Source organism: Hyposmocoma kahamanoa, unplaced genomic scaffold (assembly GCF_003589595.1).
Source record: "Hyposmocoma kahamanoa isolate Upper Pololo Valley unplaced genomic scaffold, ASM358959v1 67, whole genome shotgun sequence".
NCBI lineage: Eukaryota > Metazoa > Arthropoda > Insecta > Lepidoptera > Cosmopterigidae > Hyposmocoma > Hyposmocoma kahamanoa.
The window spans coordinates 2200990-2209008 of record NW_020653855.1 but is presented as its reverse complement, the minus strand read 5'-3'; positions in this window follow the sequence as shown (position 1 = coordinate 2209008).

The window sequence follows — 8019 nt, the reverse complement described above, 5'->3', positions numbered from 1 at the left end:
TATTTCGGAACGGTTGCACGCTCCATGGAGCAGAGTCAACCCCTGACCATGGAGCGTGCAACCGTTCCGAAATATCGGGAAAATAAAAAGATGTCATACCGTGGTAAGAAATCTGATATTAGTGATAATCATTTAGCTAATCATGTTGTTCGGGGCTTTTAGGCTTCAGCTGAAAACCAGCGCTGAGGCTCTGCCCAGCTTAAAGCTGAGCTGGCTACCTTTTCGGCTAGTATTATGTACTTACTTTACATTTTAACTTCTTTTTTTTTTGTTTTTTAACAGATCTTATGTTAGTTATTATGTTCTAACATTATTTGTGAATAGCCGAATAAATGTTTCTTTCTTTCTTCTATGTGTGAATAAATTCATTTAAATATACAAGCCACGACATTTTAGACTGTATGAATATCTGTTGTCACGACTTAATGGGAACGCGCCCTAACAGTTATGTCGCGCTGCACATGGGATAATTTCAACAATATTTTTCTGACGATGTTCAATAACAATTTTATTGAAAAAAGTAATATATGGCGTTCGAGAAGTGTTATATTCAAAATACTGTTGCATGCTTTTAGCAAATTTCGTCCAGGGAAGTACCGTCACCATGTTTATTTCTGCCGCCAAGCAGTAATGTTAGCCTTAATGCGTTCCGGTTTAGAAGGGTTTCGGCACTGGTGAAATTACAGGCATATGGGACGTGTCAACTTATGTCTCAGGGTGACGGGCACTGTGTCAGTGCCCCTCAGATCTTTGCGGTTTAAAGCTCTGACTGGCACTGCAACTGTTATGGACAGGCGTGTAGCCTACCATCAGGCACACGACTTGTTCGTCCCGCCACTTGATATTATAAAAAAAGCTAACTTACTCAACAAGGTGTGCCTTCAACAATGGCAAACTAACGGGGCCTTGCGCTGACACATGTAAGATTTTATCATAATCGATTTATGATACCAATAATCGATTTCGAACTATTTAATTTCTAAACTGACAACATTCTTTTGTATTTTGAATAACTGTTGCAAAAACTATATAATTATAACAAAAATGAATTTAAATTTGTCATGATTAATTTGTTATTGTTGAAATGCTGTTGTATTGTATTATCATTTGTATTGTTTACGCTGAGGCAAAAGTGGGCGTAACCCTTTCAGCTTTTCGTTGTCCTGTCCACAAAAGCAAAAGTACTTGCATGGAAACAAAGATTTTTTAAGTTTTTTTGTTAGTACTAATTACTAAAAACATATTGATAACCCAGAAACAAGAATCGTGTTGCATGGTGTTATCACAAAATACTGGAAACCTTGGCTAACATTATTACGATCAGAAATTAAACATTTACATGTATATAGTTTACATTTATACCAGAAAAAATGTACATTTATGTGGAAAATCGATTTTTCAGCTACCTATTACAAAGCCAGAATCAACTGCTTTTTGCACCCGTGGCATTGCAAAAACATTACGGCTGCTCCAGAGCGAAACCTAGTAACGGACAAATTTTTGGAAAATTATTTTTTAATGGAATACCACTCCTTTAGTAAGTAAGCTAACTGTCTCCGAGGCCGAACAGTTACCATGCCGGACTGCCACGCAGAGGTCCCAGGTTCGATTCCCGGGCCGGGAGAAATATTTGTATGGCCTACATTTATTTCTCTCGTGTCTTTGGGTGTAACTTATGGTTGTCTATGTGTGTGTCTATAGCACCCGCGACACAGGGTTTCCCTAGTACGGGGCTATGTTGAGTGTGTGCGTTATTATTAAAAAAAAGTATTCACCAAATTGCGGTGACAGCCGCATCGAAATTCGATGGTTTTCTAAAATAGCTGCCTATCTTAAAAACATTCTAATTCATCAAGTGGTTTTAAGAACACAGACGCATTTGCCGCGTAAAAGTGACGAATAGTAGACCATCCCAATGTTGTTATGTGATTATACTGACCAATGAAAACCTCGGAATACTCGGAAAAAATCTCAGTAGTAAATAAAATAAGGATCAATTTTGGATTGGGCTACTTTATTATATATTCTTATAAAGCAGCTTATTCTACAATTTATCAGAGATTTCCAAACTTCAAAACCTAGTAGAAACACCTAATCAGGCCCTGTACTCTCGTTCTTCATTTGACATCCGCCCGAAACTCTAGTTCTCTCCGATATCAGTATTAATTATTTGGCAGTAATTGATTGTTTCGTACAGGTATTGGACAGAGAACGATATTAGACCCCTGGTCCGTGACCAGTCAACAATGTTGTAAGTCTCTTTAACCAATTCAAAACATAGCGAGTATTTGAGACATGCTATACTTTAAAGTAGTTAAAGCGCCATCAAGTATTTGAATTGGCAATTAGTCGACAATAATCTTCACTGATACTTATAGTTTTACTTTATTTATTAATTTAATTATTCGAATAAAATAAAATTTTATTCCAAATTTTCTAATGTGTGTATACTGCGTTTAGTTTCTGGCTGCTACAGTAACTTATGTATCTCGCGAGCTGCACACGTGCGTTGAGTTGTGCGATAAGATGTATTTAACTGCACGCATCCAGCACGCATCCAGCACGCATGCAGCACGCATGCAGCGCGTTCGTGGCGCTTTCACCGAATCTGAATACACTACGGGTATAAAGTACGTAATATCTATGCTTTATTTTCTCAAACACGTATCTTATAAAGAGTGATTGATTATTCAGGAGACGGTGAAACTTTCTATTTATTTAAAATTTGTTATTAAAGGTTTGGATGCGTTACTTTAAAAGTAGGTAAAAGCTAGGGTGTAAATATGATGGAAATGTAATATGAAATTAGCCTGCAAAATTTGTATATACAATTCATTTTTTGCATTTCAGTAACTTTGAGTTTTAAGATACGAATTTTTAAAAGTAAGGCAATGACGTGCAAGTTGTGATCATTTTTGTATACATCAATCTTAGAATAATGACGCATAGAATGATAGTTTCATATCAAACGAACTAGGTTAGTTTTAGTAGTAGGTTAATTTTCGGTTTTAGTGAATATTTATATAAAAATACAAGTTGAAACGCCTTACTTCCTTGTGAAATGTGATGTTAGTATCTATTTTATGTTTGTCTGACGTGTTTTTACACTCATTTACCGCAAATTTCGGCATTTTTAGCTAAAATTCTTGATCTATTCGCGGTGCAAGTTGACCTTGAGCACGGAAGGCCCGCCCGCTCGTGTAGGCCCATTGGGCGCGCTTCAATTTGACTCACTTAAGGCCCATTTAGATGGGGAGAGTTTCTCGCACGCTTCGTGACGAAAACTCGTAGGCGATTATCGTAAGCAATAATCGCCATAAGATTATCGTATTATAATGTTTACATTCAGGCAAGAACTAAAATCTCGCCTACGATTATGTCATACGAGTTTCGCAAGCAACTTAATCGCCTCCTCGACTGTTTACACGGAGAAATATGTAGTAAGGAGATTCTTGCTTACGAGTTTTCGACTTGTCTAAACACGATCTCGTATGACATTTTTTCAAGTTCATACGATTATCGTACAAATCGGTTCGAACCGTTTTGAGTGCGAGAATTGCCATTCGAGTTCAGTGATTACTGCGGTATGACTATGGATATATCAAAATGATGCAAAAACCATTCAAATTTGAAACTGCTGATAATATTAAGTTCATTGCACTGTATAAAAATATAATTTTGATTTATCATTTTTTTTTTAATTTTATAACTACTGACACAAACAAAAACTAACAATTATGATAAATTTATAGGGCGAGTGAGTGCGAGAGTTACTGAGTGAGTGAGTGCGTGCGTGCGTGGGTGCGCGCGGGTGTGCGTGCCTGCGTGAGTGAGTGGTGAGTGAGTCAGTGAGTGGTGAGTGAGTGGTGAGTGAGTGTGTGAGTGGTGAGTGAGTGGGTGAGTGAGTGAGTAGGGAGTGAGTAGGGAGTGAGTGGGGAGTTAGTGAGGAGTGTTTATTGAAAAGTACTTGAAAAGTCGTGTCGGCCATCTTGGATTTAGAAATAAATGCTATGTTCGTAATGAGCACCCCCAAATACCTCAAAAACGATACCCGACTTGCCGTTATTTGAAAAGTGCGGGCACTACTTTTCATCCTGGATTTAGAAAGGAGTGCCATATTCGTTACGAGAGCACCCTAAATACTATATTGCCCACGCTATATTCGACCACAGAGGCACTCACTCACTCACCGTTATTTGAAATTTTGTTTTCGCCCTCGTTCCATTAATTCTTGTCTTAGAAAAGCAGTGATAATAAAAACACCCTCGCGCACTGCACTCGTGGTAGAAACGGCTGGCACAGAAACTCGAAATACGATTTTTGCTTTCGAGTTCTGTTTACACGGAGACGTTCAATATTGAAAGGCGAGGAGATTATCGCTCACGTGGACGGTCGATAATCGCAAATGTTTAGACGAGGAAAGTTTTTTTATATTCTTTCGATAATCGCATCTTCGAGACGAGAAACTCTCTCCATCTAAATGGGCCTTTAGCGTGTGCGGACTAGGTTTCTATGCGTTATTATTCTAAGACATCAATATTTGTTGATTGGTACCCTACATTATACTATTACTTTTTTGCATTAACTGTTTGAGGGTAACCTTGATTTGTGTTTTTGGAATCTCCTGTAAACTTTTGTCTGAATCACTTACTAGGTTTTGTTATGGGGCAACCGATTAATATAAATTTACCATGCCACTTTCACATTTGATAACTTGTTATTTATTTTCAGGTGTTAATAAATCGAAGATCGGACGTAGTATAAGAGACGAGTACATTAAACCATATATACATTTGAATAACAATAAAATATTAAACATAATAATTTAAGATATTCGTTGCAAAATATAACTGAAAATTAGAGAAACAAATTATCATAAATGTCAGAGTGAAAGAAGATTTAAGACAGATTTGGTGTTTCTGAATTATCCAGCAAAGATGTCAATTTAAAGAGCCAATAACCAAACTTTTTATATAGAGCATTGACTCAAATTTTGTTTTAGGTTGGTTAAAATGAAGTCAAAGATAAAGAAAAAGAAGCGGAAGTGATTGGAAAATCGAATAAGGGCTTAGTAGCAGTAGAGCTCCTTGCGAAAGAGATCGTCCAGGGTCCTACCTATTTCTGCCACCAAGCTGTAATGTCAGTATTACTGTGTTCCTGTTTTGAAGGGTAAGGGTGCTGGTGAAATTACAGGCACATGAGACTTGTGAACTAACGTCTCAGGGTGACGGACGCAGTGGCAGTCAAATCTTTGCGATTTAAAGCTCTGACTGACACTACAACTGTTATAGACAGGCGTGTAGCTTACCATCAGGCGCACGACTTGTTCGTCGCATTACTTAATGTGACTGTTGAAGTTGTATAAAATTAGAAGTCGAAAGTACCGTGGATGCCGATATAAAGAAAAATTTACATCAAAGTTTATTATAAAGAATTCGAAGAAAAAGAAGTTTTTTTGTTTAAATAGCAGAGGTGTTACTCCGGTAATACAAGGTATTTTTAAGCGACTTCAAAAAATGAGGCAGTTCTCAATCGACATGCCGCTTGGCTCGAGAATAGTGGCACGTTAATAGTGGCAAAGGCCCGGCGGACGACTTAAGGGGTGCATGTCGGGAGATACGGCATATTATCCTGTATTATACGATATGTGAAATGCAATAAATGAATATGAATATGCGCCTCCTCGAGATCCTCATCAAGCGCCCATAATACTAACCTCTGTGCCACCGAAGAGTATAAGCCCACCAAGTAATTTAAAACCGACCTCGCACCGCAGGCCGGGACCGACCCAACCGTAGGTGAGGTACACAATATAACGTTTAATAGAAAAGTAGTTATTTAATAAGTAAGTAAGGAAGTAATTAGTCAATCGTTGCATAATAAGGGTTCTTAAAGTGAGTACCGTGTTTTAATAAACAGGTACGAGATTTTAAAACCTAATTAAGTAATGATTGCATACAATATTTTGCGTGAGACGGAAACTAAAATTAATTAATTCTTTCTTAAACTTAATTTTTGGGTGTTTGTTATTAAGGTTGTTTACGAAATTGTCCATCTGTCTCATGCTACCTGTCCAACAAAGTATCAAATCGTCAACAAACCGAAAGTAATGTAGTATATATCTATTACCTGCAATGTATTGAGTTTCAAAATGATCCATAGATATGTCTACCATTAAAGGACTGAGAGAAGAACCCATTGCTAGGCCATCACATTGCAAGTAATATTGTCCGTTAAACCTGAAGTAGTTTTGTTTCATGCAAAGAGATGTCACTTCTATCAACTCATCAACTTCCCCTGGATGTAGTCGTCGCTTTTCTTCTTTAAGATGTAGGGAACATTAGTGAACAAGCTGTCTACATCCAGAGAAAGTAATTTTGCGTTATGTGGTATGTTGATGTCATTGATCCTTTGTATTAAATCTAAACTGTTCTTTAAACAAAAAGGCGGTTTGAAAAAACATTTTTCCCGAATAATAAAATATAAAATATTCAACACAAGCGCTGCTATTTTGCACGATTTAACCTTCACTGGGTTCGCGGGGTAGCAAATTAATTTACTTCCATTTTTATTAACATGAATTTCCGCAAAGTAACGCCTGAATCTATTAAATATTTTAATTGTTTCTTACAATATTCGAACAACGGTTGTATTGACGTGTAGAGAATAGAATTTTACGTTCAGCAATGGTTTCATATTGAATTTCACGTATTTTGAGTTACAACACTATTGTAATAGCAGTTATGATTTATGAAATTGTAATTGACAGATTGAAGTAAAGGAGTAGAAAGTTTTTTTTTAGTGAAAGTTAGCTAATAACAAAAAAAAACATTTGTCTAACCCATTACTTTCTAAACCGAATTTGACTATAGTACTTACTGCCATTATAACTAAAGTTATTATGTAATATATTTTCATTTCATGGTTTTTTCCTGACCCTACACGAAACACTTTATTCTTACGAGTAAATAATTGCTACATTAGAAATATAGTCTCACGCGACTGTTCGCACGTATAAAAATATGATTTTAATGACTTTTTAATATTGCTGTTTTGTCAAGAAACTGTATAAATAAGCGCGGTAGACACGGTGACTACAAACAACGCGTCTACATCGATTCAGTCGTGTTGCAAACGCGATAGTGTTGGAAATTCACCCGTCCGTGTCATTTTAATCGACTTCAGAAAAAGGAGGAGGTTTTTCTTCGACTGTATTTTCGACTAACTAATTCGACTGTATGTTTCAGAGTATATGTGACTCCGACATATGTGAACTGATTTCCATAATTATTTTATTGTTGCAAAGGGGGTACTTCAATGGTGGTCCTATTCAAATTTGAAGAAGATATTCCAACTTTAAGAGTATCAATTTATGGGATGAATCCAGTGTATAGAATTTCACCCACTTTCCAATTTTAATAAATTCATTATTTATGTTCATACGCAAAATAGGCGCCTTGACGTCGAGTTGCGGACACCAGCCCGTTACACCAAGTACCAAGTACCAAGTATTTATGTTCATGAACAATAGTGACCAATGCATGATCAATGCAACATTAATACGAGATGTAGCGAATCGCAACGGTCGCTTCAAATCTCTTTTGTATATATTTTATAGTCTCTTTAGTTTTAGTTTATTAAACTGCCTAAGTTTTAGTTTTATTAAACTGCCTCCATGGCCGAACGGAACTGCAAAACAATAAACGTTTTAGCTATCCATCTATCAGTTAAAAACCTGCGTTCAGTTTGTTCTGTTTCCATTATTTGTAGAAACAGAAGTTTAAGTTTTTATTAACGTCTTGTAACATAGATAAGCCGCTAAGGCTGATAAGTAACATTTATCGGCCCAAATAATTTTCTTCGAAATGTACTAAACATATGATAATAAAAATAAATGTTAGCCCATACTTATACAAGATTATTTGTAGAATACTAACAAAAAAAAAATGCAGGACTATATAACAAATATCATAAGCTATAACTTTTGTTCCATAGCTTTCATAAAATTTGACTTTCATA